This window comes from Myodes glareolus, chromosome 14 (genome assembly GCF_982192425.1).
Source record: "Myodes glareolus chromosome 14, mMyoGla1.1, whole genome shotgun sequence".
NCBI lineage: Eukaryota > Metazoa > Chordata > Mammalia > Rodentia > Cricetidae > Myodes > Myodes glareolus.
Genome location: NC_142039.1, coordinates 40,936,944 through 40,961,242, shown reverse-complemented (window position 1 = coordinate 40,961,242; position 24,299 = coordinate 40,936,944). Strand labels below are relative to the sequence as shown.

The following is a 24,299-nucleotide window of genomic DNA, read 5'->3' as shown; positions in this document are numbered from 1 at the left end:
TGACCTCTTATTTCATTAAAATCTGTTCAGAACAATTAATTAAACAAGGGTAATCTGGAGAGATTATTGAAGTTTCTGTTTCAGTCTTTCCTTTTCAGTCGTTTGTAGAATAAGAATTTGATTTCAGGTCCCGTTTATGAAGCCCAAAGTTTGTGCTTCTCCCTGTTTCTCGGAGCTAAACACGAGGGACGCCTCTACAGGTCACCAACATTCACTTGACAACAGAAACGAAACATATCGAAAGAATATCTCGAGGCAAGAGCACAAGCGCAGCTCGTTTCCGTAGTGTAGTGGTTATCACGTTCGCCTCACACGCGAAAGGTCCCCGGTTCGAAACCGGGCGGAAACAGCTCTCCGTTTTTAGTACTTCAGAACTAATTCTAAACAATTTTCATCTAATATATTCTCTCTTGCTCCCAGTGTGCAATTTGAAGCTTCTCTCGGCAGATCCCATTTCCCACACCCTAGCCCAGACCGCTTTCTACGAATGGAGACTCCTTTTCTCGCCCTCACCTGCTGCCGGAAGTGCATCCGGGGCTTCTTCCGGTCCCGGGACGGTTAGGTGTCCACCGCCCGGGATCGCCCCCTCCCACCACTCAGGTAAGTGCGCCGCGGCCTCCGTCTATGCTTGGCGAGGATGGTAAAGAAGCCTCGGCGTTTCCACAAATGCTCTCATGAAGGCATCTGGAAGGATCTAAAAAAGGCCATCGCAGGCCTGGTGCCGGTTCGCGCGAGGGGACTCTGAAGGACCCATGCTTAAGAACGGAAGTCACATTTCCTCAAACAACAACAAAATATATACATTATATTATATATTAATACATAATATGTTTTATATAATATGTGATATATATATGTCCTCATTTGACATTTATATGTGTTTATTTTGGAAGAAAATACTATTGCTTTTTATTTCACTTGTCAAAAGCTATTTCTGTCAGTTAATGTAAACTTCAGTTTTTGTTTTTTTTTTTTCCCAAATGAAAACTTGCCAATTTAAGGGGAAAGAATTTAGTTCATTGGTAAGTGCTTGCCCAGAATGTAGAAGGCACAGGGTTCAAATCTCAGCTTTGGGGGAAAAAAAAAAAAAAGATCAGGATCTGAATTAGGGATTTCCATATGATCCCCTTGGCCAACAACTCGATTGAATGCAACACAGTTGAGACTTTGAATCCTCCATTATTAGAAGACTTCATTAGGATAGATAGAAAAGTATATCCAATGGACTGTAGTAGTTTATGCCTTTAATCCCAGCGCTGGAAAAACTGAGGCAGGAGGATCACCTTTCAGACTAGCCTGAGCTATTGAGACGCTGTCTCAAAAGAAGAATAAAGCTAATATTCCTTCTTCCCTGCCACTGCTGAGAGGAGGGAAACACTCTTCTATATTATAAAATACTATGAAATTAGCAATTTGAGTGGGAATGTATCTCTTGCCTAGCACAAACCTGAACTTGTCATTGAAGAGAGCAATTGAGTTAAATTGGAGCTGGGTGGTGGTGGCACATGCCTTCAATCTCAGCCTCCAGAGGCAGGGGAAACCTCTATGTGGCCAGCCTGGTCTACAAAGTAAGTTCCAGGACAGCCAGGACTGTTATACAGAATTTCTGTCTATATTCGAGAAATTCTGTCTCAAAAAACAAAGCGAAACAAAACCAAAAAAAAAGGAAAGAAAGAAAGAAGAGTTAAATAGGGAAGTTGGAGGGAAAAAGCCCAGTTCTTTACAAGTAATGTAAGGTAAGTAGTTCAAATGTTCTTGAAGAAAAAATTATTATAGCCCTACGTCTTTAAAAGTGATTGACAAATCTTAGTAAAATAATGATCTGATTATTATTTATTTATTGCCTTTGTCATACCTCTAAAAGTCAATATTGTACTTTTCCCCATACGTGTAGTTCTATAGGCAATAAAATCACATGTAAGAATTATCTGCTAGGCAGTAACTACTTTCTCTAAACATTTATGAGCAAGTATTTCTAATAATTTTATATAAAAATAATTTTATAAAATAATAAAATTAATAATTTTATTATTAATCAAGTAGTTTCTAAACTGCATGTTTTATATCACTAGACATTTTTAGAGAAGATTTAAACAAAGAGTTCCTATATATCACTCCCCCTAAAAATGATATTGTTTTGTTTTCTGAGACACTTTGTAACCTACCTCATCTTCCAGTTCTGGGGTTAAAGGTGTATGAAGTGCCACCACGCACTTCGTTTTTATTTTTTTGGGGGGGGTGGTTTTTGAGTTGGGGTTTGTCTCTGTGTAACGGTCCTGACTGTTATGGCATCTGCTTTGAAGGCCACATAGATCCGCTGGGATCTATCTAGAGTGTTAGAGTTAAAGGCATGTGCCACCAATGCCCGGGCCGGTTTTAATTCTTATTGGTAGGATTTGTGTGTATGAATGTGTGCGTGCCTGCAGAGGCCAAAGAGGGACTGCATAGCTGAAGTTATGGGAACCAAACTCAGGTTCTCTGGAAGAGCCACATTTCTAGTCTCTAAAATCCAGGGCTGACAATTCACTCAGTTTGTGATGCCCTGTGGGCTCTCAACCATTATACAGCGGCTGCTATTAAAGCCGTTCACGGACAATGTCAAAGTATTTGTACATTGGCATTTAAATCTCTGTTTCTTCTCCCTCCCTCCCTTCCTTTTGTGGTGATGGGGCTTGAACCCAGGATCTTTTGAGCTCACTGGGCAAGGGCTCTCCCACATAGCTACACCTTCGGCCCTCAAATGATTTCTCAACATTATTATGTGATGTGAGCTCTTGCCCTTCCCATCCTTCCTTGTTCTTGATAGAAATGAAATGAGGTTTGATTCCTTTGGCCCTGTAATAGTACTTGTATATTTGTCAACTGTATTTGTAAAATCACTTTTTTCCTCTTTTTTTTTTAGGGATGAGGGACATATCTGCCAGGGCAAGTGTGAAAATCATAATTATTTCTCTACTCCTTTTATGGGCCCACGAATTCAACTCCATTTGTCAGGCTAGGCAGCAAGTGCCATTACCCAGTGAGTCATCTCACCAGACTGGTTCCTTTTTCCTTTTTAAAAGGAGTAGGTTTTTTTTTACCCATTCCTTTCTGGTCATATTCTCTTAACATACTAGAAGATGACCTCTTTGATCTCTGGCATTATTTCTCAGTTTTTCTTTTATAATCATTTTTTTCTTACTGTGTCCAAATTTATACTTTCAAAGAACTTTTATTCTATAAGGATTGTTATCACCTAATTTTTTAGATATATTTATTTTACTTCATATGTGTGAGCATTTTGCCTGCGTGTATGTATGCCTGTGCACCACGTGCGTGCCTGGTGCTCTCAGAGAAGAGCACAGAGTTCTCTGGACCCGGAGTTAGGGATGTGGATGTTGAGACCCAAACCCAGATCTGCAAAGTCAACAAGTGCTCTAAGTCACTGTACCGTCTCTCCAACCTAATGCCTTTTTATATGTACAATGGGGATAGAGGGGGGAAAAAGCCACATGTAAATTCATGCTCTGTTTATGGAACAACGTTTTCAAAAGAGGAAGTTGGCCATAGTTGGCTTAGTAGAATTGCCGTGTGCCTTGGTGGCAGTGGGGACCCACTCCGTAGTTGAGTCTCCCTCAAGGGAAGTCGGAAGGAAAGTGAGGGTGGTCCAGCAGATTTCACAGTGCCTTTGCAGTGGAGACCTACCTGACAGGAATCCAGGCACTTCTTTCCTCAAGTTTAATCCCTTTTCCCAGGGAAGATGTGACGACTGAGTCAAGGCACACTCGCTCTAGTTAGCCCCTCTTCTTCACTCTAACCCATCTCTCCCTATTTTCTACACGAAAGGAGGAGAGGTGTAAGGTTTTCAGGATTTCTAGAGAGTTTAACATGTTAGCACCGTTTATAGATGACCACTCTGTTAGCCTCATAGTGGTCAGATCAAATCTCAACTTGCTTGCATGTGACCATGTTTGCTGACTCTGTTTAGGTGATAAGCAAAAGACAAGATAATTAATTTTTTTTCTCAAAATAAAACATTTTTAGATGGGGATCTAGTGAATTCTCCCAGGGAATGTTCTGAGTGGTGTGGCAGGAGCTTTAGATTCAGACTATTCCAGAATGTCAGCCTTATTACCCAATCTCAGAAGATGTTTCTATTCCTACCTGTGACTTTAAGTCTATGCTCTGTATTACTTCCCCTTTCTGAACTTACTATGAGTTCTTGAGCAAAGGATAAATTATTCTGTGTGATATATGGCGAATATACACGTGACATGCCTTCCCACTTCCTTTCGATCAGAACATCATTCCCACCTTATGTCTTATTTCTGACCTCATCTCCACATTTCCTCCAATTGTAAAATTGATCACTGTTCCAATTTTTCTATTTATCTGGGCTTTATTTTACTTTGCTTTTGAGACAAGATCTACCACATAGGTCTTGCAGGCCTGGAACTCATTCTGCGGACCTGGCCTTGGACCCACAGAGATCCATTTCCTCTGTCTCTGGAATGCTGGTCTTAAAGGCATTCACCACCATAGCAAGATAGCTTTATTCTATTTCTATTAAAGTCTGAACTTGTCATGTGTCACATCATGTAAATAGGTTCATGTTGTCTATATTCCTCTGCAACTTGCTGGTTTTGCTCAGTGTTATGTTGGTACTTGTTTATGTTTTTTGCATGTAGCTGTTATCTACTTATTTCTGCTGCTGAGTAGTATTCTCTTGCACACACATTACTAAAATATATTGTCTTTTCTATTAAAGACATTCGGGTGGTTTCTAACTTTTAAAAATGATAATACTATCATTAACCCCATCTGTCCACAATTTTCAACCTTCCTATAGAGATACTTCAGGAAGAAGAATTGCTTTACATGATGCAACTTTGTTTTACAACTATTACTAATTTCACACACACACCCTCCAGCAGTGTGTATATGTTTTGATTGCTCCACATCTACCGAGCCCTTCATATTGTCAGGCAACTTAGTTTTTGCTCTTAACGGGTCCGATGACCTGGGACGGATGTGTGAAGTCAGCATAACAAAGAAAAGTCTGGCCACCTGTTTCAAGCAAGTGGCCCCGGATAGCCTGAGTCATTTTTATTTATACAGTTTCAATAGCTTGCATGAACAGTTTTATAATCATTTGTTTCCGTAAGTCTCTAATAATAATTCTAATAATTGCCCGTTTGCTCTCTTACCTCCTTCCCCTTCCACCCCTCATCTTCCCCACCTGTAATCATTGCCTTCTTGATTCATAGCCTTGATATTAGAAGCATAAGCAGTACAGCAAGCAACAAAGGAATCTTTCTAACTTGGCACAGCTACGGGCAGAACAGTGTGCCCGGTCGGCAGCATTTGCAGTTACAGCATCATGCAAAGTGAGAGAAAGTGTTGCCTCTAATGGTTAATGTTTTCCTCTGGTCAAATCTAAACTCTCGCAGGCAAATCATCAGCCAAGGTGCATCAATCCATTCTTCATTCTGTACTACTCAGTCTTCCATGGGGGATATACCAGGCTTTCTCCCGTCATCCTAGAAACGACTTAACTTAAAAGTGTACTCTTAATAGTTGGCTCTGCTTATATTTCATTGTCAGGTCCCCTCCTCTCAGCTTCCTTCGGTATTGACACAGCTGTAGAGATGAGGGCGCTGTGGTTTTCTATGATTCTGCATCATTCCCTGTTCCTAGACTGTTCCCATACCTCCTGATATCATCTACTTATTAACATTTCTCCTAGACCCTTGTGGTTAAAATCAATTTGTCCAGGACAATTTTGCAAATTTGTAATTTTGTCATGAACGTCTGTGACTCTTTCAGGCCAGTCACGAGGTGAATTGGAAAGGCAACATCGTGTTCTTGAGAAGCCTGAATTCATGGTCACACCTGAAACATCAAAGGCTTTGGAGCTGACTCAGATCTGCTGTGTATTTTAAACAACATCCCCTCTGGCTCACCCAGAGAAGGGTCCTCAGGGAAAAGTTTGACTAATGCAATAGTCATTTCATCTATGGCTCTAAGAAAGTGAAACTAGAGGCAACCGTTTGTGTAAGGAAAGCGAGAAGAGCAGGTAGCACTTATGTTCCTGGGGTCATGCCCAGAATTATCCAGCAAACTACCCATAGGCCTCGCTAAAAATGGGTTAAATTCTCCCAGGCCTTGGCAAAAGGAGCACTTGTTCCTGCTATTCTCGGGTCTTGTCCCCCCAAAAGTCGCATGGCTCCCAGCAAGTGTTCATCAATTTAGTGGGTAAGAAACTGTATCCTGTAGCTCACACATGCATTTTCTGGGTCACACATCCTCTGCTCCTAGATCTAAGTAGTACTTAGCACTTTTAGCCATAGGTGGTTTTTTTTTTTTTAAATTTACATTTTGTGCCCTTTTTGTGGATCTACAAAAATGTTTCTACATTCTAGATTCTAAGCCTTTGTTAGGTATGTGTCACAAATATGTTTGCCCGATAACTTAGTTCTCACACAATCCTGATAATTGCTTCAACTTTAAATATGATCAAAACTGATCCACGTTTGCTATAATCAATGATAAAAATAAAGAATGTAAATTGACAAACTGAATCTAATTTTTAAAAGTGACCCAAGAAATTAAATGTCAGCTTATAAACTACTAGCTACTTTTCTTATTACAATGACTACATCCTCGACGAGAAGCAACTTAAAAGAAGGAGGATTTATTTAACTCTTACTTTGGGGTATAAGGCATGATGGCAGGTGGAGCTCACAGTCTTGACGGTAGGCGCTTATCTGAGAGGACTGGAAGGCAGAGTGTTTTATATTCTTTGTATTTTACTTGATACCCACAAGTTGCTAGCTGTAGTATAATTTTATTTTTTAAGTGTTAAGCGTGTTGATTCCTTGGTGGTTTGTGTGCTTTGTGTCTTCCCAGGAGTGGTGTGAGAAAGAAGTATCCACGACTGGCAAGCTGCCTGCCAAGTAAGTACGCAAAGTGCGACAACAAGAACGACAAAGGAAAGGAGTCTGAGTCACAGGCCGAAACAGGTCCCTGGAAAGAAGCTGAAAGAGCCACCCGGAAGGAAAAGGGGAAGCAGATGCTGGCAATGGCTGGAACAATCCTGCAAAAACTCAGCATGCTTCCACAGTTCAGCCCCAGGAAGAGAACATCACTAGGGAGGCCAAGTAAAATGTTAGTGACCCTACTCTTACAATAATATTTTTGAAAATCAAATTTATTTTTTTCTCCTTAATGTGTAGAATTTTATTTCTTTTCGAAGTTACATTGTTAGTACATAAGGAGACTTAGTTTTTGGAAGGGTGGAGGTGCAGGGATACCAATGAGTGGATCCCAAAAGCTGAACTGAAGTGAGAGAAATGGGGCGCTCTCTCTCTCTCTCTCTCTCTCTCTCTCTCTCTCTCTCTCTCCCTCTCGTTACTGGTTTCCAAGAAAAGTTCTCTGAAATTCATACTTGAAAACGTTTGGCAGAGAATTGTTATAAAACAAGAACAAAAAGCCACAGGCATGCCCGCCTCAAGTAACAATAACTGGGTTTTCTACAACATCGTGATGCCGCCACTCAAAGGAACAAAGATTCCTGTTTTTGTCTTGTCGGCCATCCTGTGAAGAATAATCATCACGTTAGTTCATTTCCTCCTCAGAGCTGGTCTTGAAAAGCTCTCATGTGGTTTGTGAGAGCATCTGCCCCCGTGGCTTTTCCTTCTCAGAGCAGCAAGCACTTTGTCCGCTGCTGAGGTTGGGGGGAAGGAGCTTGGAAACTGTGATAAAGTCCTGCCTGCTGCGCAGCCCCCACACCCTGCACACCCTGCACACCCTGCTGTGAGGATCTGTAACTGACAAATGTAAACCTAGATATAGGCAGGCTTGATGGGGTAGAGGGAACATTTTATACCTGGAGTTTAAAGATAATCTTTACTGCCCTGTAATTTTCTTGTTTTGTTTTTCACACTTGTCTTTAGTTTGCCCTGAACTTAATTTTTTTAGACAAGCTCTTTTTTAAAATTGTTTTTCTCTGCTCCCCTCCCTTCTTTCCCCCTTTCCTTGCACTCTCTCCTTGACCCCCACACTCCCAATTTACTCAGGAGATCTTCGTTTTTTCTACTTCTCATGTAGATTAGATCCATATATGTTTCTCTTAGGGTTCTCTTTGTTCTCTAGGTTCTCTGGGATTGTGAATTGTAGGCTGGTTTTCTTTGCTTTATGTTTTAAAATCACTTAGGAGTGAGTACATATTATATTTGTCTTTCTGGGTCTGGATTACCTCACTCAATATTATGTTTTTTAGTTCCATCCATTTGCCTGCAAATTTCAAGATGTCATTATTTTTTTCCGCTGTGTAGTACTCTATTGTGTAAATGTACTACATTTTTCTTATCCATTCTTCGGTCGAGGGGCATTTAGGTTGTTTCCAGGTCCTGGCTATGACAAATAATGTTGCTATGAACATAGTTGAGCACATGTCCTTGTGGTGCAATTGAGCATCCTTTGGGTATATACCTAAAAGTGGTATTGCTGGGTTTTGAGGAAGGTTGTTTCCTAATTTTCTGAGAAATCGCCACACTGATTTCCAAAGTGGATGTAACAGTTTGCTTAGTCAGAAAGTGACAAAATGTATTTTCTAAGATTGATACCACGCTCAAAGATGTAATCAATATTCAATGAACTATTTTGCCCAGACAATAATTAAAATACATAAGAAAATAAGTTATAGTAGGTTTCTTGTTCTAATAAAAGATAAGCCTTGAAGTGTTTATTGTTTGTCAAACATTGTGCGTGGTCCCCATGAGCTGATGACCTCTCCCTTCAGACCCACTAAGAAGAGGGAGGCTTGTTGGGCTTCACCTCCAGCGCAGGACTGGACTAGGGCCTAGGACACTGACTAGGAAGGTGTCCTAGGAGGTAGGGTTGCCGCCGGTTGCTTCTTGCTTGAAGCTGAAAGGGAATTTTGGAGATCATTATGAGCCACCAAGGAAGCCCTTTGGAGATGGGATGTTGACAAAGGAATGATGTAATTTACTGGGATCACGATAACCATGTCAGCTGAAGAAAAGGTGTTGGGGTCGAGCGCAAGTACAGAAAATGTTTCCCTTCTCCAGCGCCAATAGCTGAGGTTCAAAGCAAAAAAACTGCTGGGCACTCAGCGTGATTCATGGCAGGCACGCAAATGCTCAAAGTAGAAACAAATCAGGATGCTATTTATGAATTTACAGACAGGATGAGCCTATGAGACAATAAAAAAAATAGTCTTTCATTCATTCATTGTTTCTTCCTTCCTTCCTCCCTTCTGCCTCCCTTTCTTTGTAATGTTTTCTTTTTAATTGACACATTACTGTACATATCTGTACTGTACAAGTTGAGGTTTTAATATGTGTATGCAATACCTAGTAACATGATTGGTATTAACTTCAGATGTCTGACATTTATGTTAACGTTTAAAATCTTTTCTACCAACTTCTTTGAAATACTCAACTAATTGCCAAGCATAGTTACCTGTACTATATAGAACACTGCAGGCGGTCCTTCCAGTTCCCACTACAGGAATATTATCTGTGTATATTCATGCATGCATATGTGAAGTCATGCACCGTGGCAAATAATACATCTAATATATTCATCCTTCAGAGTCTGTGCTGCCATGGAAGGGCTGACGTCCTTCCCTGTCTCTTTGTCTTTATTCCTTTATGCTGGAAACTAATTGTTGAATTTGCAGAATGCTGTAATCACTCGAAACAGATAGTTGCACAATGGTATCTTGCAACTTTCTTAATTTACTCGGAGAAACCAAATTCTTTTTGGGGGGGAGGGGGAAGCAGGTTGTAATTAAAATTTACACTAATAACTCCCAATCTTTTTAAAAACACGGTTTCTCAAGTCGAGGTGGCCCACACCAGTACTCAGGATGAAAGTTCTTCAGGATTTTTCTCATGAAAAACCAGATGGTGCCTGGTAATTATGTTAGCTGTCTAGCTTATTCCGTATAAGAAGTTGTGTAATATGCATTTCTATTTTTCTGTAATCAAAATTGTCAATAAAACTTTGTGTATGGTAAAAAAAATTGTATTAGCTTGTATTAATTATGCATTATATTGTTTCATAATGACATTTCATCCATGTATATAATGTCATTTGATGATCACATACCTCCTTTACCTTCTGTTATCTCCCTCTCACTCGTGATAATTCCCTTTTCCCCAGTTAGCCACCCCCATTCCCCGTCTTCCGGTTGCATAGAAGTCGGTGCACACACACGTGTGTGTGTGTGTGTGTGTGTGTGTGTGTGTGTGTGATAGAGAGAGAGAGAGAGAGAGAGAGAGAGAGAGAGAGAGAGAGAGTTTCATCATGGTTGGTTAGAGGAACATAGAAGAGTTGTTTATAGGTGTATGGCATCTTTATCCCTTCTTCTCAGCAACTCGGCTGTTGAGCTGTGTATAAACTTCCAGAAGGGTGGGTCATTCTGCTTTTCTTCCACCTACTCAGGTATGCTTTCTCTCTCTCTCCTGGTGACTGTGATGGAATTAACCACATGATGATAGCGTGTAAGATTAGACTGGACTGCAGTGCTGGAACTTTCTCTGCACACTTGATGCTATTCTGTCTTTCCTCAGGAAATACTGAGTACAGGAAAGATGGGGAGAGAAATAGTTAAGTCCCATCATAATGATGTATGCTCATTCAATCACTAGGGCTCCTATGGTAGGGACTAGGAGCTATGTTGGGTGTTAGGTCCACTGGGGGTGTGCAGAGATGGGGGACAGACCACCAAGGTCTATTAACCAAAAGCAAACTTTATTCCAAGGAAAATAATAATAAAAAAAATCTTCATGGGTCACAAAAAGCTTATCAACTTGCTGAGACCACAGCCAGAGATGGGCGTGTAAGGTTGTGGCAAAGGACAGTTTCCAAACTCCCCCCTTTTATAGCAAGAAGCAACAAGCATTAGACATGAACAAAGGAATTTTGAAAAATTTGAGGTAAAACTCAGATACAAAATACCCTTTGCAATTTTCATTAACAGAGTATTTTTAGTTGCAGGGTGCTTGTATTTACGCCATTGTTCTCTCCTGGCGTCCCCTGAAGTTGTTTACCAAAGCCCTGCACTCTCCCAATGCTGCTAGTTTTGGTTTTGTGTAGGGAAGGTATTGGAAAATGCACAACCGAAAAGGTACATCCCGTCATTTAAAAGTTAACCCAGCTCACATCAATTGCTGGTCATGAGTACCCTGTGTGAGGGGGAGGGTATCTAAAAGCTGACCCTCAGTACGCAGAACTAACCTCAGTTTGCAGAGGGCAGCTTCAACCTTGCAGACAGAACTATCGGTTGTAGAGCAAAGTAACCCACGGTTAATAGTTAATCCTTCAGCTGCTGACAGTCTGCTCTCATCCTCCTAGGCTTATGCTTTATATTTCTTTATTTCTACATTCTTATTTCTGGAAACTACATTTCTGTATTCTTATTCTTGGACTCTTGGGCAGGGCCATGGGTGTACTGTAGAAGAAGATCCCACAGAGCCAGTGCATCTGGCTTGAATTCTGGAGTGTTGTTAACATCTAGTGGTTGAACTACCTTTTGTGATTGTTACTTTTTTTTTTTTTGTCTGTCTTTTTTTTTTTTGAAAGTAATTTTATTAAATTATAAAAGTTTCCATTTACGCCCCTCTTCCCAACACCCTCCCACTCCCCCCCTCCCTCTCCTCCTCCCTCTTTGTCCCTAAGGGCAGTCAGGGTTTCCTGCCCTGTGGGAAGTTCAAGTTCCTCCCCCCTCCCTCCAGGTCCAGGAAGGTGAGTATCCAAACAGACTGGATCCCAAAAATCCAGTATATGCAGAGGAAACTAGTCCCAGTGTCATTGTCAATGGCTTCTCAGAAAGACTCCAGGCCAGCCACATTCAGAGAATCCGGCCACATTCAGAGAATCTGGTTGGATCACGTGCTCGTTCAGTCGCAGTCCAACTGGCCTTTGTAAACTCTCATTAGATCCGACCCCTTGTATCAGTGGGTGATAGCATCCCTCGCAGTCCTTCGTCATTTTCTTCGTCCTTCTGTTCCTCATTTGGATCTTGGGGGGCTCAGTCTGGTGCTCCAATGTGGGTCTCCGTCTGTATCGCCATCCAACGCCAGATGTGATTGTTACTTTTTGTTTCAAGTGTTTAATTCTTAACTGGGGCCTTCCTGAAGGATCCTAGTGCCTTTGCAAAGCTTAGTTCTGAGAGTACTTAGCAAACCAAGCAGTCTCATGGTTAAGAATTACTTGAGCAAATGGTTCTTTCAAACAACTTCAGATAAGGGGTTTTGGTATGCAGAAATTGACTTGCTAAAAGGTATAAATTGTGTGACAATAAAAAGGCCTTTTCCAAAGCTCTGAACAGTCAGTTCACTAGAAGTTGGCTCCCCTGTTGCTGATTGCTAAGCCTGAATCACAGTCTGAAGTGACTACCTTGTTTGGCAGACTGCATAACCCAGCACATATCGACAGCACACAAAGATCAATCAGAGTCCAGCCTATTCCTGTGAACACTCAGACATGGCCGCTGAATCTGGACAATGGGAGGAGACAGGCTGGGGGAAAACTTCTCAGAAGAGGACATGCTTTTCAAAATTAATTCCTGGTGTAGTCACTGAACATTTAGAGCTTTGATTTTGTGCCAAGACTGTATGGCAGGCCCACGGCTTTCCCTCACCAGAGAGAGAAGTCAGGGACTCACTTCATAGTGTGGAAAGCTATCCCGTTTGTGGACAGGCTTTTACAAAAGGAAAGCGAAGAAACGCACGACTGTGCTCTATGGTTTCTAGGATACCGCCATAGCAGAAGGAAATTTGCATGCTTCTCTTTATGTTACCTTTGGAACAATTAAGCTGACTTTCACAAAAATCTCCAAAGCTACCCTCCTCCGACACTTAAACATTGTAAAGTACACGAATTCTGGAGGATGTGGAAGGAAGGAAGGCATCCGAATGCCTATCTTTTAGAATTTAAGTAATGGTTCTATTATGGGGAAGAAGGTAAGGAATATATGAGAAGAAGGGGGATGGGGAGACTGATGGACTGCAAGGGGCCTGGGTAGGAGCCACAGACCTGGAATAGCAGCACTCAGGAAGGAAATTTATCAAGATCCAGGGCAATGTCCATAACATTGTGAGTTAGAGGCCATCCTGGGCTATATGGACCCTGTTTCAAAAAAGCTAACCAGGGCCAGGGAGATGACTCAGTGCCTCAGCGTGAGGAGCCAAGGCAGATGAACTAAGTTCCAACCGCAGGGTCCATACGGCAGAAGGAAAGAACAGGAAACAGTTAACAGAGGTGCGGAGTATCAGTATTTGTACTTTGGTTCCCCGCTCAGGGTTCTCAGAAGAAAACACCAATAAAGCTATAGGACCCTGTATATGTAGTGAGTTGTGTCTGGGGAAGGAACTACAAAGTTGGGAATCCCATTTCTTAGAAAGCAAGCAATAAGTGTAACTGCCCGCTGCTTTGGAGACATTGTTTTCTAAGGCTACTTGCTTTGTAATCGTTCTCGAAAAGAATCTGGAACAAAGAGAAATCAGTTTGTCAACAGTAAAACACGGAGATATGAAACACACGGAGCTACGAAACCCACAGAGAGCTGTCTCCCAACAATGAATTGTTCGCAGTAGTGGAGTTTTCTGTGTTTGAAACCAACCAAGCTCACGAGGTTTAGAGATGAAGAGAATGGGGAAAATCGGTAATATGTCTCTTAGTTTAATCCACTGCCACTAGTATATGAACTGTTAGACTAGGGGAATTGAGGATGATGAACATTATATTATGCTTTACCACATATATTCTTCACGCGCGCGCGTGTAGTGTATATATGTATCGAATTATGTTAGTTGAGACCTAACAATGCCCACATTCTGTTCCTAGGTTTTTCCTAGAACAATACCAATACTTTACATGTAGGCCCAAGCAAAATCATTTTCAAACTTCTGCTGAACCTTGTAAGTGAGCAACTGAATTGTTCAGGGCTACACTTTTTTAATATGATATGAGAGGTGGAAGAAGTGTGAAAGCTTTTGAAATAAATGGAAAAGAAAGAAGCTTTTAAATAAGGGTTCTCTCCTTTTTCTCGTCGAATTTCTAAGTGGTCCTCTTTATACAGGTAGGGAAATTGGCTAAACGGTATCCTGTATTTAAAAGGCTAGTGACTTTTGTCTCTCTAACCATTTCAAGATTTTTTCCCCAAGATTTTGTTTTATGCAGAAAATAGAAACAAAAACATTTAAAATTTAGTTTCAGAAGAAAAAAACGATTTCAGGAATTGGAGCGATCCTTAAAGCCTACATGACAGCGCCTGGGGATGTAGCTCAGTGGTAGAGCGCATGCTTCGCATGTATGAGGCCCCGGGTTCGATCCCCGGCATCTCCAGTTACATTTTGTCTCTGCAAACAGGATACTTAACATTTTTAAATTTCAAATCATTATATATTACGTCCTGCACTACATACATTTTCTACAATATTATTGTTTTTAACTACAGCTAAGAGAGCCGGATGCTGGTACCGAGGCGCCTAGTACTGCTTTAAGGTATTTTAATATCATTTTATCTGAAACAAACGTATTCTAGAGCGTCGAAAACTACACCCCCATGCATGATGAAAGAAGCAAAGAATTCCGGAAAATGGACCGTTTTCCAGAATGAATGGTTATTTGTGGTGTTTGGCTGGGGCAGAAGTAATATTGTTTTGAAATAAAAAACGAGATGTCACAAATCCAATATTTCACGGCACAAAAAAAGTTCAGTATAGAACTGAGAAAACGGAGAAAGTCTAGTTCCTTGAGGGCAAATGCAGGTGCCCGAATATACCAACATCATTTCCAGCAGAACCGAGAGAAAAAAAATGCTGTATAAACTTGTTATGATAATTTTGAAGAGGGCCTAACACCACCGGCCGGTTAGCTCAGTTGGTTAGAGCGTGGTGCTAATAACGCCAAGGTCGCGGGTTCGATCCCCGTACGGGCCAGTTGTGCCTTTTTTTGCTGCTTCTCCTCCAACCTCGTGAAATGAACTGCATGAAACTTCCAGAGGGAAAAGCAAATTGCTCAAGAATTAGTCTTAAAGGACAGCTGTTACAACCAGGCTACAAATGTTTTGCAGCGAGTCCGTCTCACTACGCTAAACTGTAAGAGACTCATTTTCCCTAGACAGAGTGCTCAGTAGCTTCACGTTGAGACTGGCAGAACAGTGCAGTGCATCTTTCGAGTTGAGTATGAGTTCATTAGAAGGAAAAAGGCTCTCACCGCTTTGTTGAGGGCTTGAACCTTGTCTGGGAATGGTCTGTAAACAAAGTATCCAGTCCTGGCATACAGGGTTAGTGTGAGCAGACACTACACTGCGTGTCTCTGCTGGGGCGAGACTGGGGAAGGAACCCCTCGCCTCTTCTCTCTCTCTCTCTCTCCTTCTCTTCCTCTTTTCCCCTCTCCCTTCCTTTCTTCCTTCTCCCTCCTCCCCCCTCTCTCTTTCTGCCTTTGATGCCTCAATAAGAAAAGGCTAAACCCCATTCCGTAATCTGCTCTAGCCTGTCAGAGCGTTGATTTGGTTCGGTGAAACTAGGCGCCCCTTCGCTCAGTCTATTTCTTGACATTTTTCTTCTCCTTTCACCGGACCCATTTTCCTTCTGTCTTTTTTCGGAATTCCAATCCTATTAACCGCTACATTCCTTGGACAGCTGATTTTTCTGTTTGTTCGTGAACTCCTGGTTGTATATCTCGGGTAGTGAAGTTTTCCATCTTCCGAGGGATTAAATTCCCAGGTCAAGTCGTCTTGAGGTCCAGGTGGTTTTGTGGACGGTACAGGCGGCTTCCCCATCAACCTCTCACTGACACGTGTTCAGTTTCGTGTTTGCTCACAAATGGGCCCTTTTGGGTTTCGCTTCTAGACAACCATTAAGTAAATCAGAGAAGGAATTAGACTGTTCTTAATAAACAGGACAATTGTTTCTCTTACAAGGGTGTGTCAAGAGAGATTTACCGAAGGAACTTCCGGAAGGGCCAAGTAACCAGGCTTATCGGAAATAACAAAAACAAACAAAACAAAACATCACCAAAGTTAAAGGCAATGAAAATTATATCTACTAAAGATCTATTCAGGAGAAAGAAATAGAATTTGTTAAATAATTAAGAAAAGTATCAAACGGCTGGTATCAGAGGCTCGTTGGTCTAGGGGTATGATTCTCGCTTAGGGTGCGAGAGGTCCCGGGTTCAAATCCCGGACGAGCCCAGTTTTTGTCTTTCCGTCACTGAAAGTTTAAACTCAGCTGTACCCATAATGGTGGCAGTGTCGCATTCTTTTTTGTAAGCCCGCTTTCTATGCACTCCTTTTAGTTGTATCTTGAAATCTCATAATTAAAATCGGTTGTTTTCAGATTTGACTTTCACTTTTTCCTTCAGTGGGTCTCAGAGTCTCGCTAGGTCTCTTCGCCGTCCAAAGTCAGGGGTTCTAAATTCTGCATGGCGCAACATTCAGTACCATAACTGCTCGCAGTGATGTCATACTTAGAATAGATTTTTTTAAAGTTACAGACTTTGAAAATAATTTTTGCTTCTATCAGTAGTAATGGTGACGATACATAAAAATATAAAATTGTCACAAGTTTAAAAAGTTGCGCCCAACGTGGGGCTCGAACCCACGACCCTGAGATTAAGAGTCTCATGCTCTACCGACTGAGCTAGCCGGGCACATGTGTTAATGTGTCTCTACACTTTCATAGGAGGATGTGTATCGTTTCCGCCCCCTTAAGGTAGTCATGAATTGCAATTTTAAATTTTATTTTATCATTTACATTAGCTTTCTAGGTAAGCTGAAACTCCAATAATAAAAAAATTCAGCAAATTATTACTCTATATTCTACTTTACGTTTTCCTTCTTTTCACACTCTCGTTCACTGGTGTCCATCTTTTCTTTCCTATTTTTCCTCTTTTTCTATTTCTCTTTCTATCTTGTTCTTTTTTTCTTCTTCTTCCTTCTTCTCTTCCTCTTCCCTACCGCCCCCATTAACTACAGAATGTTTCCTGGATCACTAGGGCTTTTCCAGAGCCCAGACCTCGCTGCTAACTTGACTCTACGCACAGTGCCAGAGGAGCTCAGTTCCGAAGGCCTCATCCAGGGCCCTCCCTCTCTGTGATCCACCAATGCTTTCTGCTGGCGTTCTCACCACCTACCAAGTCGACCCGCTTCCTTCCTCTTTGTGTTAAGAACAGACCTGAAGGAACAATAATGCAGACCAGTTCGGTGAGGAGGCTTCTGCTGGCAGGTGATGACCCACCGCAGAGCCGCAGCAAAGTAGCCGTAAGACATCTGATCACGTGTCTGTCAGGAAGGCCGAGTCGGCTCGATTGTCTGTCAAATTCATAAACTCATAGCAAGAGACAGAACTATGTGGTTTGACACATTTTCAATTGTTTTCAAATTTTGAAAGACCCAATTCTTAGCCAAAGTAGACTGGTAGGTAATCAAAGCGAAGGGGCTTAGATGGTCACGGTTACATCATTTCGAAAATCCAGTTAACACTCGACACCGCGTTAAACCTGTCAGGAGGCCATGGAGATTGCCTTGCAGACACACCCACCTCTGAGTGACCTTCACTCTCCCCATCCTCTCCCATCCACGTCTTCCTTTTCCCTTTCCCTAAGAACCTGAATATTAATGTCTCCATTTGATATGTCATGTCTCACCATATTCTAACCATTCCATTGAACAACAACACCAACTCGCGTGCTCCCTGTTCAGAAAGGCAGCTCCCTAGGTCTGGCAAACACAATCATGTATAGAAAACTACGAGGATGGATTCCCTAGATTTGTTGATGTTGTTCGAATGTACGCAGTGAAACTGGGCCCCGAACATCAACAGTGGATTTAACCTACAGTGCAGGAAGACCTAGTGTCTTTCAAATCGACTGACAAATGGAATTAGCTGATTCCAGGTGGTTTAAATAAAAAGATGGATTCTTCTCCTAGTGGAAGACCAGGAAGTCCGTGCTCAATGCTCTGGCTGTTTTGGGGTGCGGCACAAGCTCCTTCGCAGGGTCTTTTGGGGACACAGTTCTATTAGATCCGGCCTGAAGTCTTCTTAGGTTGACTTAGTTTTAATTACTTCCTTCTTCCAAATACAGCTCCACCGCGGGTTAAGGCTTCATGCTCTGAAATCCATACAGACACAGTTTAGTTCACAACAGGAAGACAACTAACTAGCCAAGCTAAACAACCTATGATTCAGGAGCTTAGCCTGGTGTGGGAGGCACTTGAATGTTTGCTTGACTGAATGCATATCATCTTTTATAGGTCAGTAAATGTGATTGGATTGACTTAAAAAAAAGTCTTCTGTGAGCTTTTCTCATGAGAGATCATCTGCAGGCAGCGCACGTGCTCCTTGGCGAGAGAGTGGTCGGATAAGAAACACAAACCAGAAGGTAATCATCCGAGGGGCCCGGGGCTGGACCGTATAGGTACAGCTTTGAACTTAGCAAGGCTCTGGATGAAAGGCACAGGCTGAGAAATCACTGTGAGCAACTGAGCCTATTCAGGGACAGTGTTTCTTCCATCCGTCCAGGCAAGTGCGTTCTTCAGACCACCGTGGCAATTTGAGAGACATAAAAAAGGATACAGAGATGCAGGGACTCAGCGCACTTTGCAGGGCAGACTGGGCCTTAAGTGAGGGAAACAGAAAATCCTTCCCGTTATCCTAGCCTGTTCTACCCTACCCTACCCTACCCTACCCTATCCTATCTTTGTTTGTTTACACAGGCTCTCACTTTGACCGTCCCTCAACTCACTCCGTGAACCAGGCTTGGGCTGGAGTTCACTGAGTTCTCCCTGCCCTGACTTCCTGGTATTGGGATTGGAGGCGTACGCAACTACATCAGGGCCAGTCATAGACTCTTGCTGCAAATCGAGGTTAACACGTTTCAAATCTTGCTGATATGGGGCAAAACCTGGCTGTTTAGATTCACCACAATAAAAGTTGGTCCTCGCAAAGTCCTGAATAGTTTTGTTTCCTTGATTTTCAAACTCCCATGTTCTTCTGGGGCCAAGGCACTAAGCGACAGAAATTTGGTTTTGAGGAGGCACTAAATTAAGAAAAAGAAGAAAAATGAAAGAGAGAGAGAGAGAGAGAGAGAGAGAGAGAGAGAGAGAGAGAGAGAGAGAACTGTTAAACAATGAGTAAGACACAGGGTCTAACGACACAGAGATGGCATCCCCAGTGGGAAGCAAATACACGTGGGCCCTTCGATAGCTCAGTTGGTAGAGCGGAGGACTGTAGTTGAACAATCCAGACATCCTTAGGTCGCTGGTTCGAATCCGGCTCGAAGGAGTCCCTAGTTTTTGCGATTATTTTTCTGTGCACCCTCTAGAGAATTGGGTGGAGTCTTCAATTTTTGAATCAGACTAACACTATTCTCGATGTACAGAGAAACGAATATAATTTTTAAAACTCGTTCGCTGTAATAATTTTTAATGCTTGCAAGCAGGCTTCGACTTCATAGCTCACATAATCTCATCCCTTTGAAGATCCTTGTCCCTTGAGGACGGAGACCAGGAACGTCGTCTCGGCCGGGTCTGGAGCCGGGAGTGCGTCCTCAAACCCCGCGCGGGACCCTAGGGCAATCGGTGGGGCACGCGCGCCCTCCAGTGGCCGGAGAGTTCTCAGCAGCCGGACCTCAGGCTCAAGCTCCTCAGCCGCAACGCTCCATTCAGTCTGCTTGGCTATGTATGCCATATCATATTACCGTGGTTTGTTGTTGTTTGTTTTCACGCAGTTGGGAAAACCTGGCGCATACCAGAATCACCTGGAGATATTTTACAACCGGTGCTAATTTCAAAAGGTATGCAGATGATTTTAATGAGTTGCAAGGGCTTCTAAAACACTGCTAGGCTGGTGTAGCAGCGGGTTTATCAGCCAGGAGTCTCTGGCCTGCCCTGGCGGTAAGGTGAACCTTTGTTTTCAAAACAAAACAAAACAAAACAAAACAAAACAAAAGGCCCTACTTGAAAAGAAATGGCAGTTTTAGGAGAGAAATGCAAAAGGGGATTAAAGACAACTCAGTATCAGTAGAACGTATTTGCTAGTTTTGTGCTGATTCCATTAAACTACGTTACTCCTGCTCTCAAAAATGTGATCTCAGATACAAAAATGTGGTTCTCAGATACACTGTGGAAGACTGTTAAACAGAGCAAGTAAGACAACGTAATTGACAAAGGTTTTAGGTCGATGAGAAGTTGTACAAGATTTCTTGTACCTTCCATCCCATGTGTCAGAACTTTTATTCTCGTAGCAAATTATTTTCAATTTTCGTTGTAAACCATAACGATCTTAAATTACCAACATGAAAAACCACGAGGTCGGCCTACTTGCAGACCTGTCTGAGCTGGCAGCTCCGGAAGCTCTTGTGTTTTGAAAGTGTGTTGAGGGGAAAAAAAAAAAATCCAATTTTCTTTTCAAAGATAATGTTTGGGCCTCGGATACAAAATGTATTAGATAGCCCTGGACTGGGCTTCTCTGCAAGGCACAGTAAGTTCCCACCCATTTCTTTCCATACCTTGTACGGTGTTCTGGGATATTCTAGAACGGGTGAACTGAAGGAAATAAGCAAACCTAGATTCAGACACACCTAGACTCCTCTTCTTACTAACAAAGGGGAATGCTATAAGAACTTGATAGGAAAACGGGAAATAGTGAATAAAAAGATATTATCAAATAACTATTGCGAATGTAGGCCTGCGAATTCTCTCAAAAGTAACAAAACTCCAGCTCTCCCAAGTCGTGAGGGAAATCTCTCGAAGAAGTCGGCCATTTCCTATGGAAGTGTGTGGCAACAACCAGGCCCTCCCGGGTTGTTGAGGGAACCCAAGAAGTTAAAAGGGGTCTTTTGAGTGAGGGAGGTGGTGCCTCCAGCAGGCTGCTCTTGCTTTGGCAAAATATCATTGGGGGAAAAAAAAACTCCGAAGGGTGGAAAAACTGGAGAATGCGGGCATCGATCCCGCTACCTCTCGCATGCTAAGCGAGCGCTCTACCATTTGAGCTAATTCCCCACCTGGTGGTGCACACTTGCTGCCTTGCTCCCTTTTCATATCTGGATGTAACTCAACACCAGACAGTATTTTCAATCCACCGAATAGAGACTTTATTTTTTTCGGGGTTTAACGTTTGCTTTTAAAAGCCCAGTGAAATATGGACAAGATGATAAAACTGAAATGGAGAAGGTGAAATGTCGTATTTATGAAAGTTTTTCCTGGGCTGAGTGTGGTGTTCCGTAACCCCAGAACTGCAAGTAGGGAGAAGAAAGGGGTCCTGAGGCAGGAGGAAAATGGCCTTTTTGAGACCAGCTTGGGTCTCAAAACGAAGCTAAAACGAAGCTAAAAATGTGCGACTGTGGTTTGGTAGTCGCGGAACAGCTCCGGGGTGACTTCTGCCAGGACAGATTGCAGACGGTACCGCCGGTTCTGCGGAGGGCACAGGGGGACAGGACGCGGAGATCACTGAAACAATGGTGCTGGAATTGGCAAGAAATTGACGCTGGGACCCTGTGTACACAAACCAGATGCCAGAGGGAAAATAAGCTTTCGGCCGAGAAAGACAGTATAGTTTCCCAGACGGCGAGGCTGGGCTTTGGCGCCCTGCCTTCTTTCAGGAATATTCCACCACCTTCGGCTAGAAGTGGATATATATATATGGTTCCAGACTAGAGACGTTTTTGCAAAAAGAGAGAAGTAGTAATTGCTTTTTCCTTCTGGACTTACGGAGCTGGCAATGGCTAGCCCAGAGCCCAATCTCGGACCTGGAGGCCGAGTATCGGGTGGAGCTCCAGGTCTTAGCTAGGGCTCTCTCTGGGGGTGAGCAGAGGGCTGGGCTAGACATGCTCAGAGACATGGAGAATATCAGGTGAGACCCCACTCAATAAGCACAACTGCCTCTTCTTCTGAAAGTTCTTCAAAAGAGGCTTCCTCTTGTGAGCTTAAACTTTATTTAAAAAAATCATTAAAATCGGAGTAAGATAATAAAAATTGAAAGGGAGAAGATGAGACATATTTAAGCCAGTGGTTCTAAGCCGGTTGGGGCTGAGTTGGAGGCCCGTCTGGGTAATTTCCTGAATACCAGGTCAGTCAGAACTAGAAAACCGTTTCCTTTAAATAGGATACATAATGAATAAACAAATAGGAAAAGGAAAGAAAGAGAAACACACAATCAAAAACCCGATCCTGTGTCTCTGAGCTGTGCAAGGCGCCCAAGCAGGCCTTTCCAGGGTCTTTAGACCACCCTTAACGTTTGCTTCTCTCTTTTGCTTATTTATTACAGTTAAGGTTGACAAAAAGAAAATTACTTTCCGTGGAAAGAAGCTCCCTCCACATAAGAGATTTTAAATCTCAGATGCTAAAACTGTATTCCGATCTTGTGGAACTATTATTCCTCTCATAGACTTGACTTGCTACTCACTACTGTCAAGATTCTTTCTCCTTACTGGACAGAGTCTGCTCACTCTGGCCAATATTTAACCTTCAAACGACAATGAGAAGTGTAGGCGTGCAACAGGGGCAGGTTAGTCCACTTCCAAGGCGCATTCCCATCTGCTGACTTGGTTACACTCTGGCCTGAGGTCTTCAGCGGGAACAAAGTTTGGGTTTCCAATAACACTGGGATGGGTGTTACCTTTCCAAACTCTCAGTTTCCAGGGCGCTCGAAGATGAGGAATGTTTTACAACCCACACTGAAGTGTTGACAGTTGTTAAATGGTACCACTTTCCCCACTTTCGGGAAGAAATGCCAGGGCACCAAAATGACCAAAGGTCATTGCTCTCCCCCACGCACAACTACGTTCCTCAGTTGTCTCAAACGGTAATGCAATCATATCATTTATCTAGCAAACCTGGACAAGTCTAAGAGAAAGGACAGGCTACAGAATATCTAGGAGACAGCTAATCTTACTAGTTTGTTTTGGTTTCTTATATATACCCATGAAACTATCAACATCATTATATAAAATATTTCAAGTGTTTAAAGAGATTCCTTTAAAAATAGCTATGACAACTTAGCAAAATAGAGATAATACAGTATTCCTAAGAATGAGTCTCTCATCTCCTTCGATAGTTCAGTTGGTAGAGCGGAGGACTGTAGTGGAGTTTCACCCTCTCCTGAGATATCCTTAGGTCGCTGGTTCGAATCCGGCTCGAAGGACAAGTATTTTGATGTTAATGAACATATAATTTAATAACAGTCTCCCCTAAAGCGTAAGGATCGTTTAGACAGACTCTGACAACCTGTCACTTACCGCCTCCTGGTTGCTCTAGTTTCTCTAATTTATATCCACTGGGCATGTAGAATGTCAAGGGACCCTGCTCCCAAGACTTTACTTTTTGCCAGGAATTAGGACATAGGTGACAGCCAGCGGGGTCCTCTGCGATCGGGATCAGTTGGTCTTGGCACAGGAAGAATTTTATGAGGCTATGCCAAGCATACCCCAAAGCAAAACTCCACGTACCATTTCTGAGAGAAAGCCATCAATTCAGTCCCTTTTGCACAGTGTGTCCCCAACACACTCCACCCACCTCTGACAGTACTACGCACAGCACACCTAAAATGTGAGATCCTCTCACTAGAGACCGTGAGATTGAGAAAAGGTCCCAGTGAGGGTATAAAAGAGGGACTGGTCCTCCTCCTCTCCCTCTTCCTTCCCAGTACGGGCGAAGACGATGAACGTTCACCAAAACGACAGCTGATGGCTGTAGATACTTACGCTGGGATCCCAGCAACTGGAAAGGTTGAAGCGGGAGAATCTAGGCAGAACTCGTAAATATCTGCAGGTTTTGATTTTGCTGTTGGTGTCTGCGTTTTGGTTTTTCTTTCTTAGAGGCTTTCTGGAGCACCTAGACCGCCTCAGCTCCCTCCAACCTTCCCTCAGCTCCCCACCCTCTCTCCTCTTCAGGCCCCGAAACCCGGAGTCCTCGACATTGCTGTACGTGTCGCAGACCTCCAGAATATTAGAAATATTTCCATAAATGTTATATGCTTTCCTTACCTCTCACAATTAATAAACTTTAAAATGCATAAATTCCAACAAACAAATAAAAGCTGCCCCGAACGCCTTGCCATGTTCTCCCACGAGACTCATTTTTCTGTCTTGGCACCGGGAAGCTGAGTGGCCCACAGGTGGTCGCTAGCAAGCATAACAGCATACTTAAATATGAGGTGATTACATTTGTTAACTTTGAGGTATATGTTATGTTTTGTTTATTTGTTCCAGTGTAATTGTTCAATATACAAGGGCCGCTCCGTTCCTAAATGCATGGCAGTGCTGGTTAGGTTTTGTCAACTTGA

The 24,299-nt window shown here is 42.6% G+C and overlaps 1 long non-coding RNA gene and 7 other non-coding genes across 8 annotated transcripts; 7 read left to right on the top strand and 1 right to left on the bottom strand.

Moving 5' to 3' along the window:
- The first annotated feature begins 276 nt into the window (after window positions 1–276).
- Window positions 277–349, top strand: Trnav-cac (transfer RNA valine (anticodon CAC)). The gene has a single exon. It is a non-coding gene; the product is annotated as a tRNA-Val (tRNA).
- A 79-nt stretch (window positions 350–428) lies between these two features.
- LOC148119840 (uncharacterized) lies at window positions 429–10,030 on the top strand. The gene is made up of 2 exons (XR_015734854.1): window positions 429–600; window positions 6,889–10,030. It is a non-coding gene; the product is annotated as an uncharacterized LOC148119840 (long non-coding RNA).
- A 4,256-nt stretch (window positions 10,031–14,286) lies between these two features.
- Trnaa-cgc (transfer RNA alanine (anticodon CGC)) lies at window positions 14,287–14,358 on the top strand. Its single transcript has one exon. It is a non-coding gene; the product is annotated as a tRNA-Ala (tRNA).
- A 522-nt stretch (window positions 14,359–14,880) lies between these two features.
- Window positions 14,881–14,954, top strand: Trnai-aau (transfer RNA isoleucine (anticodon AAU)). The gene has a single exon. It is a non-coding gene; the product is annotated as a tRNA-Ile (tRNA).
- Window positions 14,955–16,138: 1,184 nt separating this feature from the next.
- Trnap-agg (transfer RNA proline (anticodon AGG)) lies at window positions 16,139–16,210 on the top strand. The gene has a single exon. It is a non-coding gene; the product is annotated as a tRNA-Pro (tRNA).
- Window positions 16,211–19,213: 3,003 nt separating this feature from the next.
- On the top strand, window positions 19,214–19,301 carry Trnay-gua (transfer RNA tyrosine (anticodon GUA)). Its single transcript is given in 2 exon segments — window positions 19,214–19,250; window positions 19,266–19,301. It is a non-coding gene; the product is annotated as a tRNA-Tyr (tRNA).
- A 1,645-nt stretch (window positions 19,302–20,946) lies between these two features.
- On the bottom strand, window positions 20,947–21,019 carry Trnaa-agc (transfer RNA alanine (anticodon AGC)). Its single transcript has one exon. It is a non-coding gene; the product is annotated as a tRNA-Ala (tRNA).
- Window positions 21,020–23,062: 2,043 nt separating this feature from the next.
- Window positions 23,063–23,159, top strand: Trnay-gua (transfer RNA tyrosine (anticodon GUA)). Its single transcript has 2 exons — window positions 23,063–23,099; window positions 23,124–23,159. It is a non-coding gene; the product is annotated as a tRNA-Tyr (tRNA).
- The last annotated feature ends 1,140 nt before the right edge of the window (window positions 23,160–24,299 follow it).